Source organism: Lemur catta, chromosome 16 (genome assembly GCF_020740605.2).
Source record: "Lemur catta isolate mLemCat1 chromosome 16, mLemCat1.pri, whole genome shotgun sequence".
Lineage (NCBI taxonomy): Eukaryota > Metazoa > Chordata > Mammalia > Primates > Lemuridae > Lemur > Lemur catta.
This window is the reverse complement of record NC_059143.1, coordinates 19457380-19468859: the sequence shown is the minus strand read 5'-3', so window position 1 is coordinate 19468859 and position 11480 is coordinate 19457380. Positions and strand designations below refer to the sequence as shown.

General features: G+C 39.3%; 1 protein-coding gene across 1 annotated transcript in view; it reads left to right on the top strand.

The window, feature by feature from the left end:
- The first annotated feature begins 280 nt into the window (after positions 1-280).
- Positions 281-11480, top strand: part of CHST9 (carbohydrate sulfotransferase 9) — a 237415-nt gene continuing 226215 nt past the window's right edge. The window contains exon 1 of the mRNA XM_045527202.1: positions 281-370. The gene's annotated coding sequence lies outside the window, so the exon portion shown is untranslated. The remainder of the gene's footprint in view (positions 371-11480) is intronic.

Here is an 11480-nt window from a genome sequence, read left to right as displayed (position 1 = left end):
GGAAGTCAGAGGAAAAAAGGGGACGCGGGGACGACAAAGGCAGAGCAAAAGAGAAGGAGAGCGGGCAGCGGGCGCGAGGGAGGGAAGGGGAGGGAGGCGGAGCGCCCGGCCGGGCGGGGGCGCGGCCGGCGGCGGCGGCGGGAGCGGGCGCGGGCGGGCGCGGGGGCGGCGCCGCAGCCCCGGCCGGGCCGGACGGGCGAGGGCGGGCGCCCGGCTGCGCGCTGGCCCTGCTCCCGGCCCCCTAACGGCCCGCGGCGGGGAGGAGCGCGCCGGAGTTTGCCCCGGAGCGCGGGGAAGTTTCCCGGGCAGCCCCGCGCCTGGAAAAGCAGCACCTGCAGGCGCCGGGGCGGCGGCCGGCTCCGCTCGCGAGGTAACCGCGCTCGCCTTGGGGACCGGGCCGGGGGCCGGAGGGTGCGGGCGGGGGGGGCCCGCGGGCCTTCGCTTGGCACCCGCGCCGGGGACGGGCTCTGGCGGGCGCGCAAGTGCATCCTCACCTTTCCAGGTACTTCACCGTGGGGGAAGCGAGAAGCATCTTTCTTTTCTTTTACCCCCTTTCGCCCCCTTTCCCAGAGCATCAACCCACTTCCATTCACTTTACTGGCCGGGGTGCAGGGGGCTGGCGGAGGTGGCGGGGACCCGGAGAACCCGAGGGGCGGAGGAGGAGGACGGGTGCCCGAACTTGTTAGCTACCTGGGCTGGCTCCCTGGGCCCAGGCGGGGCACCCTGGACGCCAGGATTCCGGTGCCAGCCCCCGCTTGGGGCATGCACAGGTTGGAAAGGGGGACAGCAGGAAGAACTGCCTCGAGTTTCTGATGCCGGTTTATCCGGTCCTCTGGCGTGTTTGGCGGAGAGATGGGCATCTCTGGTGTGGCGCTTCCTGTGCGTCAATCCCAAACTCCGCACCCTTGCCCGGGCCCCTGCTAAGGCTGCGGGCGAGGTGGGAGGGAAGTTGGGGAGACCCGGAGCCCAGGTTCGATCGCGGCCTGAGCGCAGGGGTGGCGGGGGCCGATGAGGAGGGGGTTTGAGGTGGGTTGGGGAGAGGAATTGGTCTGGTGGTTTTCTTACTGCTGCTGGTACTTTCACACGGTTACCCGCTCCTTCTTCCGCCCCGTTTGAACGTCCTGCCCATCCTCCTGTTTCTGCTGGAAGGCTGAAACGTGTTAGGTTTGATGCCTGTCAGGAGTTATTTCCAACTAAGTTCACAGGTGCTAAGTCTAGAGCTGCCGCCCTACCTCTCTCCTCCCTGCAGGTCCACCCCCAACTTCCTCCCACAAGCAAACTGTGCCTGAATAATTCCCAGGGCTTTGAAAGAGATGGCAAGTAAATAATGTAGAGTGTGTGTTTGTGCGACTTTTTTTCCCCATTATGCTATCAGATCCAAATCAAAGCGCGATGGATGTTTAATAGGACTCCCTTTTTGCAGTTTTTCCTGGTAATTAAGAGTATTGCTTACAAATGATTTTTTTTTCTACTTTAACCCCAAACATTGCATTAACCTATCCCTGTACAGTTTCATCTGCACTGTTACTGTGCCACTGGGCTTGAAGGACATGGGCTTCTTTTCGACTCACTTATACCCACCAAAATGCAGTGTGACTCTATTTAATATTTATCTGTCTTCCTGATTCAGTTGCCTGGCACCTGCTAATTCCAGTACATACTCATAACACCATATGCCTGTCAACCATCGTGAAGATAAGAAGGATGTTATTGTTTTTCATGGGAAAGAGTACCTGGAACTACCAGATTTTATTATTATTGCTCAAAGAGTTTTTAAGAGCTTCAGTTAAAGTGAATCAAATTTACAAAACAAAATTACAATTCTACCCGATGCATTCAAACAGAATACAATATCTGGGCACTTATAGTTGGCTAGTAATTGAGGAAAAATTAAAATCCTCTCATCACATGGAAAACATTTAGATTGCATATAGTCAATAAGAAATAGCACACATTGAAGGCCTCCAGAAAACAAGAAGAATTTTCCTCTTACCTCATTTGGTTTTTATCTCCTTCATTACAGTAGCGTCCTCCAGAAAATGAGCACCTTGCATATAGATGTTGGTATGTGCTAACTAAACACCATATTTTTTAATACAGAGGCTTGGTGACAGTCCAAAAACATAAATGTTTTAAATCATTACCAACCATCTGTTCTCTCCCACTCACTTAAAGCACAATGTTTTGTTTTCACAGGTATCAAAATGCACTTTCTCATTTCATACATTTCCATGACCATCCTGTAAGCTGTCATGTTGACCCAAGTTCAGCAACTGTTGTGTTTGGCTTATTACACTATAATCGCCTCATTTTTTTTATTTTCAATGAAAGAAGAAATCAAAAAAGTTTTAAAGCATTTGGCCAAGGCTTGTGTGTACTCCAGTGAGATCTGATTGCTTTTTTCCCCCCACCTTTTTGTTACCAGGGAGAACCTGAAAATTAGTGCAGCTGCAGACTGCTACTGATGACATTCTTTCCCTCCCTTTCTGGTCACAAGAGTGGCATTTGATGCTCTGAAGCAGTGCCCTAAACAGCCCCGTGACTTCAGAAAGTTAGTATGGTTTCCCGAAGAGAGTAACACCTTCTTAGGAAGAATTTACGAAATGAGAGACTAACTTAATATTCCAAACTCCAGATTAAGTAGACCTAAGAAGTACACATTGTTTCCCATACAAATATGGGGTATAAATAGTATACTATATAGGATACCAATAAAATGTCTATCTGTATAGTATTCTTTTTATTTGTGTTTGGGAATCTGGATGAGTGAGTATGTAATCAGCAGATAAATTCAGACACCCCTCATTTTGTTCATGTCATGAGTAAAGCAAGATTTGAGGTTTTGAGTCTTCTCATCCAAGAATGACTTCCCATTTAGGGCTGTTTGCTCTAACTAGAACTGCAGTGACAGGGCATTTTTATCATTCACAATAAAGTTGCATAATAAATATGTTGTTCCTTCAGGGAAAATCTTTTTTACTCAAATCTGGGCAAGTATCCCAAAATGCTTTCATATTTTTGAGGAAAAAGATAATGACAATTTTTTTCACACTTTGCAAATAATTGATATGTGTTTGAAGAATATCAAGAACCAAGGGAAAGTAGAGCCTTGTTCCCTGCTATACTGCTCTGTACTTCTCTCATCCTGAAATTGTTAAGATTCTCCTAACTTAATTAACAAAATTGTTAATTCTTCTTCTAACAGCCAGGATAGCATGGAAGAGAATGAACCCAAACTATAGGTAATTTTGAAAGGAAAGTTGCCTTCAAAAATACAGTCTAATTTAAACCTTTGGATATTACATAAGAACATGTTACATCTTGTTTTTCTGTATACTAAAAATGAATTATTGAGAGGAAACAGTTTCTCCATGTACAGTAAACACTCTGAATTATTCATGCTAATGAGAGGAGTAGAGGCAGAGATAATCTAAAATCATGGTTATTTAAAAAGTCATTTGTGTTTGTCTCTGGAATGTATTACATGTGTGGTTTGAAAAAGATTTTCATTGTTATTGTGGGCAAGTTGCCTTTCTAATTATTTTGTTGTGTTTAGGTTAATTTTTAAATGAGCTTTTATACCTCAAGCACCAAAAACCAATTTGTGGGGAGGTGGGGAGACAGGCAGCCTGCCCAGAAATGAGCTGGGTGGCAGAAATAAGCAAACCTGGTATGAAAACTTTGCGGCAGATTATATCCAGTTCACAGAAAGATAATCAGGACTTGTCTGCATACCTATTTAATGAATATGTGTTAAGGATTAGGAATGTTCTCGGCAAAAATAAAAGTCCTTTAATCAAAATTTGAGAAATTCAGTCTCACTTTACATGTAGCAGAGGTAATTAGTATGTTTAAAAAAATGATAGTGGATTGCTCCTGAAAACCAAATAGGAATATATTAATTTATGTATCCTGCTAAACTGAATTTTTAAGTGTTTTCCTAAAGCGTACATGTGTGTATGGTGTTAAATGACATTCCTAAGCCTTGTAGACATACTTTCTAAAAGAAGGAACAGCAGAAGCCATCTGAATAAGGGGTTTGGTTTGGTCCATTTGATCTCTGTACCAATGCTGCAAATCAAAAACACATTCCATCAAAGAAAAGCTCTCAAGTATCTATTGTTACGGTGGACCTGGTTAGATAAAATAGTTGAAGTTCAGCAAGACTGCCAATTTAACAGATTTCTATTGTGTTTTTCAAAAGCTCTTGGGCAAAATTGGTTGTGGATGAGTAACTTGAACAAGAAGCTAATTCATACCATAGCATTTGCTGTTAAACATCTTGCTTATAGTCAAGAGTTTACTTGTACATAGATTTTGTTGAGTTGTTAGTTCTGATGACTCTTAGAATTTACAAAACCTCTGTGTAGAAGGTTATAATTGCCAAAAATTTATGATGGGAAAAGCAGATAAGATCATTTTTATTTTAAAATTTCACAGCAACACCGTAACTTTTATAGAAGTGAAGAGAATGGTAATAGAAAAGTAGATGTACCCTTTAGAATGGAGACTGTGCTCTCATAATAAATATGTGCTCACTACTTTTTTTTTGAGGAAACATTTTCTTTTCTTTTGTAGGGCTCAACATTTTTTAAAGACTTGACTGGAGTGAATATTTTAAAAGAAATATTGTGGTTGGAAATATAATTGAGACCCACAGGTTGTATTTTATGTACATTTATTAAAGGAATCAGTTTCTTCTGATCAGTGCCTAAGTCTTAGGATCAAAATTATGCATTTCTTTTTAAAAGAGCTGGAAAAGACCTTAAAAGTAATTTATTCCAGTGCCCTCATTTTACAGTTAAGGAAATGAGGGAAGCCCACAGTGATCACGGTGAACTGCTAACGGTCACACTGGTAGTGGCAGAGCAAAACTAGAAACCTGATCCAGCTACCATGTAGTATAGTTAGGTAGGGGAGTTAACGCTTTCTGGCCATCACAGTAGCAACTAATACGTGATGGTCATGAAATGAAATGATCCAGAGGTAAGTACACAAGGCTTGTGATGTGCTGTCTTGTATCATGCATTGAATAGTTGTGGACCAGACTGTGATTCTCAACCCTCTTAGTCTCTGTCCTGTTTTTTAATAACAAATATTTCATGTTACCCTCTTAGTATCCTGAAAGATAATATAATAATAAAAATGTTACTGAATATACTTATAATTAAAAGGAACAAATAAAAGTAACTTGTAATAAAATATGTATTTCACTGTACCGATGCTTGGGGATAACCTCATTAGAAAACATAGTAAAAAAATCAGCACTTACACTTATATATAATGAGTAAATTTGAATTTAAGACAGATAAAAACATCAGAAGGTATCCCATACAAGAAGTGCAGGAAAATGAAAGAATGAGGATAGACTAAAAGTAGTGTTAGGATAATTACAACCCAGACTTATTTTATATAATAAAGGAAAGAAGGAGTCATGGTAAATATCATAGGGAAAATTTTCCAGGTCAAATTACAGACTGTGGGAGTGGAGAAAATGTGGAAGTATGCTATTTTGCAAGTGAGAGAATAAATACTATTAATATACTTCCACCAAAATTCCAAAACTATTTTTTAGAACATTTCATATTATTACTAATGTGAATTCTACTTTCAGAGACTCTACAGGTCACTCAACCAGATCGTCAATAATAAATAAATATATTTCCAAAATGAAAATTATTGATTTGGTGCTTCTATGGTCTTAAGTTTATTTTATATTATTATTGTTGTCTACCAATTTTAGAGGTAGGAGACAGAGTACATGAAATGATTAAATTATTCACCATGGCAACCTTATTGTAAATTGTTGGGCTTTTCGTGGAAATGCTTATAAAATTCTTATTTATGATTCTGTACCAGATTCTACAGGTTGATGTTCATAACAAGTTTAGTTCAGTGAGACATGTGAATGTTATATGGAATATTTCAGAAAATTCCCAAATTCTTCATTGAGTGGGGCTATCCCCCCACCGCTAAAAACTAGTAGCACCCCACCCCCTGTCACTGATACTGTGACAATCCTGAGCATACCCGGCTCTTCCTGAAATATTCTCCAGGGGTGGTACTAGCCCTTATGAGAGCCATAGAGCTAGGTAAACAGATTTTTACGTAAGCATGTATTATTTTTCATGCCCTTACCCATCTGTCTTTACTTCTTTTAAGTGGGACCATCCATCGATCCCATTTGTCCACAGGTCCCCTGCCTTCAGTGGACCAGACACAGACTTTTGCTGCCCTCAGGCTCAAGATCATGTTCTGATCTTTTTCTGTCGTTGTCACCTGTATAAAAATTCACTTCTTTCTGGTCCTTATTTCCCTTAGGAATCTATCTTTTGTGGGTGACAATGAGTGATGACAAACTAATGTATAAGCTGGCTAATATTTTACTTCTCCCAGGCCTTAACCTTGTTTTAAATGTGTATATCCTGAAAGCATTGAAAGTTTTCATGTATAGAGACAATATATACAGTCACATAATGTGTGCATGTATATATATGTATATATGTGCATATATGTGCATATGTATATGTATATCCACATAATTTTAGGCACTGAAAAAACAGGAAAAGAGACATCATAAATATAACCTTGAAATATGCTTATGAAGAAAAGAACTACACTAATTCGGTATTAAAAGTTACACTGCAAAACATAGTGCTAGGAAGTATGCTTACAGTATTAATAGCAAAATCTATTAATCTATTACCAACCCAAATAAACAGTTGTACTAGAATTTTGTTATATTGCTTGAAAAAAATGTGTCCTGTGCATACAGGAGTTGAGGGGGAGGGGTACAGACATTTTTGTTATCTATCTTAGAGGTATTTAATTGGTGCACTGTTAACATTCTAAAAGCACACCAACATCTCTTCTCTTTGTGAAATATATACTATTTGCAGAGAGATTGGTGGGTTTTGAAAATTAGTTACATACACAACATAAACGGGAGTGTAGGATCCCAAAAGCAAGAAGGGAATTGAGAGTGAAATTGAAATTTTCTTACTTCTGATGTTCTGTCAACTGGACTGTAACATAAGATCTGCTCTTGAGAATGAAGAGTTAATAGGAATTGTCATTTCACTATTAGCTATAGCATAGTAATTAGCTACAACATCCTGAACTTACCAAATTGTAAGATTTTTTTTTCTTAGATTACTTCCCAATCAGCGTCCATCCTACATGTTTTTTAGAACGTTGTATATCTTACTCTTTTTAAAGAAAGAAGCTTTCTAATGTAAACTCAATGCTTGAGATTGAAGTCAATAGTATGTCTTTGTGTGTGTGTGCACGCGCATGTGAGTTTGTGTGTGTGAATAAGCAATTGCTTTGACACAATTACAAGATTCTATACATAGAAGGGCATGTTTTCCCCAATCAAGAGAGGCAGCTTTTTCTACAAAGAGGATGCAGCAAATGTACAGAACACAATTTCATCTCTGATTGTTTTGCTGTGCATTGTTCATTCTTACTGGAAGCTTCTTGGTCAATTGAATGTCCCCAACATTCAACCTCAGACTGACCCCTAGCTTTATTTGGTCTACTTTTGTTACAATTTCTGATACGAGTATAGTGGAGCAATGGGAATTGAGAAAAGATGAAATTGAGGTTGTTGGATTGTGGAGGTGATAAGGAAAATAAGGCACTGCTTTCATTTGAGCAGCACAAAGATCTATATAGGCAGTGAAATTTTATTGGAATATCTACTTTTTCTTATTCTGCTTTTTATTATTGTATGGAATAAAGGAAAAGATCGTGAAAGTAAAGCCCTCCTTCTTTGTACCGTTAATTCTGCTATACAAGAGAAAACCTTCTTTGTGAGAGTAAACAGATGACATATTCTTGTCACTGTGCTCAGAGTGCCTCCTTTTACTATAGTACTTTAATCCTACTCTGAACTGAAATCTAAAACACTAAGGAACATAGTTAAAAAAAGAAAAAATACAAATAGCTAATGTGGTGAAAGAAATTTCAGAAGCCTCTATTAGATATATGGGAGAACAGGAAAAAGCTATTAAAACGACTCTATCAGTTCAAATGAAGAATGCAGTACTTACTTTTCCATTAGTTTCAGAACCAAAAAGCCCAAAATTCCACTTAGCTTTGTAGTTATTTCTATTGTTTTGTTTATTTTTTTATGAAAGAGAGAATTAAAGCTGTGACCTATATATATGCCTATAGCTTCCTTTAAGCAAATATAGTCTGTGAAGATTTAGATAAAATGATGTTCATTATTATACTTTAAAAATAAATTTCAAAATTAAAATGTAGGCAAGATTTTTTAGAAACATATCTCTAAATAAATTATTAATAGCTTTTATCCACAGCATTCTCTGAACAATAAATTAGAATGAGGGTAATTTATTCTCCCCCAAAAGATCAATTTCTCAGTGTATGAATAAAAATGCACTTTAGTGACATTTTTTGGACTAAAAGCAGTAACTGTCAACACCCTTTTCCCTTCTAACATTGGCACTCTATTTTCAATTAGGAATTTTTATTATCAGAGAGTGAGATTTTATTACTCCAGCAGAGCTGGCATTCAGCTAGATGTCCTGGTATAGTTTTATTCGTTATTTGTAGCTGGACCCCAAATTTTGCTAAATGTTAAATATTTCAAATATTAATCCTCCATCTACCGCTTTTATCCCCCACTTTTCACTTTTGTACCTTCAGCTTATACATATACCACTTGCCAGTTGATGAAAAGTCCAGAAAATTCATTTTTTTTTTCAGATTTTGCAGATAAGGGAATTAGAACAGCATTTAGAATAGAAAAGAATTTGCAAGTCACTGAAATCACAAGTAACAGAGGTTGTCCATCTAATACCTCAGAACTTTGGTTCACCTTGCGTTTCCCTAACATACATACACCAAATGCTATCCAATAAGAATTTCTTGGTATTATCAGTATTTATTTAATGCTGAGCATTCCATAAAACATAATTACAGTTCCAAAAGTCCCTCTAAGTTTCCCACTTGTAGATCCAGCTGTAAACATGACATTTCTTCTTGTCTATCTTGTCATCAGATGAAACATGTCAAAATCAAACTCGTCATCTGTCTGTGCCCTTCTCACCTCAAACCTCCAGGATTCCTAGAGTCCAATCTGGTTTTAACCTTGGCATTCCCTCTCTTTCAACCCCATGTCAAGTCTGTCACCAAGTTATGGATTTTTTGCCTCCAAAGTGTATCACAAATCTGCCTCTGTCATCAACCGTCTAAACTTTCACCAGCCTTGGTGTAGATAACTACAGTGGCTCTGTGACTGATCTCCTGGCATCCCCCCTGCCCCAACCCCCCAACCAGCTTCATTCATTCTCCAATAAGGTACCAGAGGGGCCTTTTCAAAATGCAAATATAATGACAATCACCCCTTGGACTACACATACCACTTACATGGATGACCGCTGGCTTTGTTTAAAATAAAGACCCAAACTACGCACCTGGTTTTTCAAAGCCCAGAGAGGTCAAACTCCTCCAGTCACATCTCTTCTGGTGCCCCCACTCTTCCCTCGGCTTCAGCTGGCTGGCTTTCTTCAAGTTGCTCTAACTGGCCATGCTCTCTCTTGTCCACCAAGCCCCTAAACACACATGCCCAAACTTTCCCTAGTTAACTCTTAGTTAACACTTAAAATATCAACTCAAATGTCACTTCCTCAAATGAGTCCCCCAGACTGAGTCAAATCCCCTTATAATATACGCATACATGCATATATATTTGTATGCATAAATGTCCTTCATGCACTTAGAAGAGTTGTAAATTCACATTTATTTGTGTAATTAATCAAGTAATCACTAAGGAAGGAGCCCATTTAGTTTTGATGGTCTTTGTATTCCTAGCAAATACTACAGTGCCTGCCTCAGAGTGGAAATGTAACTGAACATCCCTATCTTTTTTTTTTTCTTTTTCTTTTTGTGGAGATGGAATCTTGCTCTCTCACTCATGGTGGAGTGCAGTGGCTCCATCATAGCTCACTGCAGCCTCGAACTCCTGGCCCAAGTGATCCTTCTGCCTCAGCCTCCAAGTAGCTGGGACTACACATATGCTCCACCACATGTGACTATTTTTCTTATGTTTTTAGAGAGGGGTCTGTTGCCCAGGCTAGTCTCTAACTCCTGGCCTCAAGTGATCCTCCCATCTCAGCCGCCTGAGTTGCTGGGATTACAAGCATGAACTACTGCCCCTGGCTCCTGAAAATTCCCATGTTCAACCCCACGTGAACACATGCATACATAGAGCACATGCAAACACACACACCACTCTCATATTCAGTGAAAAATACATACATACATACATACATACATAAAAGCTTGCAAGCTATGAGGCCCCACTTTTTTCTTTGTGACCTCCCCAAATACATTATACTCCTCTTTCTTCTATTTCTCTTTCCTGTCAGCAATTCAGGGGTGATTTGGGTAGTGCTACATTTACTTAGAAAGTGAGGCGGGTCTATTAAATTTCTTAAACCCCCTCAAAATAAATAAATGCCCAGGCATGCCTTTATGTTACTCCCTCTGACATGTGAAATCTCTTGATAATTTCAGGAATTTTAAAAGGCTTTACTTTATGGGGGTTTTATGCTATGCTGTTTGTGCGCATTCTGGCATTAAGCAGTGATCTAAGATTTTACCATGTTGGAGAAAAGAAAATAAAAAATCCTTTGAAGGTTAACTATTCACATGGCCTGCATATGAAGATAAAAAAAGGAGAATAAAAGTTAAAATAAGAATAAATATGTGAAATTGAAAGGGTAATATAAAAGTCTATGTTATAAGCTAAAGATAAATATTTTTAAGAATTGCACAAAGGCTTCAAATTAGGGCTAAAATAGTTAAGGAAGAGATCTACCATGCTTACTGTGTTCTAGGTACTGTACTAATATTTGTGCATAAATTCAAATCGCTACATTAAAATTGAGTTGGGTTAGCCTTAACTCATTTTTATTTAAAGACTTCTTGCATCAACTAGTTTAAAGGAGACTATGGGAAGCCTGGAGCATCTTGTGCCAGAAAGCAAAGAATTGCTCAAAAACTTACAGGGACACGTGAGAAGGACATAAGAGCTAGATTTAAGGGACTTCCTTTGGCCAAATTTGGGATCTTTTGTGCATAAGAAGTAATAATGGATGTAATGTATTCAAACATATTGAATAGGAAAAGAATCCATGAGCTCATACTGTGGTGGGTAGAAGGAAAAGCTTTGTTTCACTGAAGAATACAAGCTGATAATTAAAAGAAATGACAGAATTATAAAGTCATCATTTTGCACCTGCCATTGCAAGAATAATCAAAGGATGATTCACCATGGAGTGAATGATTAATGGGGATAGGATTTTCACACTCTCTCTACACGTCACCCCATAGGTTGCTTATGAATTGCAAAGAGGGAAAGTACCTTTACAGGAAGGCATCTGACAGACACCAACTTAACCAAATGATGATATTTGACATCACTAGCAGTGGGACAAACTGAAATCACA